Consider the following 665-nt stretch of genomic DNA (forward strand, 5'->3'; position numbering starts at 1 on the left):
ACAGCATCGTGTCGCGATATTTTCAGTGGTTATACTGTACCGATACACAGACACCAAGTAGGGATCTTTTATTATTTATCATTATATTATGTACTATTATATATTGTTTATGTGTTACATTTTGCAGCGATAACATTGAAGTGAGCTGAACAAGTTTATCTTTTTAGATGCAACACATGTTGATAAAGTTTCCTTTTGAAATTGGGGAAAAATTAGAAGTTGGTGAAAAGGTTATGAGTTGCAATATACGGCAGTAATATGTTTAACTTAGCAATTATAGGCGGAGGAATGTATGTGTTCGTACCCTGGACGGAGAAACAGGAAACACAGCAACATGAGCAGGACTCATGTAACGCTGTTGTGTTTCCAGAGAGGAGGATGGAGGGAGAGAAAGAGACGGGGGAGGAGAAAGAGGAGGAGGAGGAGGAGGAAGAGCTTCCTCATCATCATCACATGACAGCAGCAGCAGCGGCGGCGGCCTCTGTGGACTACCAGGGCCTTCCCATAATGCACTGGGAGGACCTGAGCCAGCGGATAGCCGAGTTGGAGAAACAGGAGCAGGAGAGGAGGGAAAGGTCAAAGGTCAGCAGGTCGTTCCCTCGCTTCTTCTGAATCTGAGTCCAAAAGGTCCAAAAGGTCCGGTGTGGAACGCGTAGATAGCACAT

Source organism: Etheostoma cragini, chromosome 13 (assembly GCF_013103735.1).
Source record: "Etheostoma cragini isolate CJK2018 chromosome 13, CSU_Ecrag_1.0, whole genome shotgun sequence".
Lineage (NCBI taxonomy): Eukaryota > Metazoa > Chordata > Actinopteri > Perciformes > Percidae > Etheostoma > Etheostoma cragini.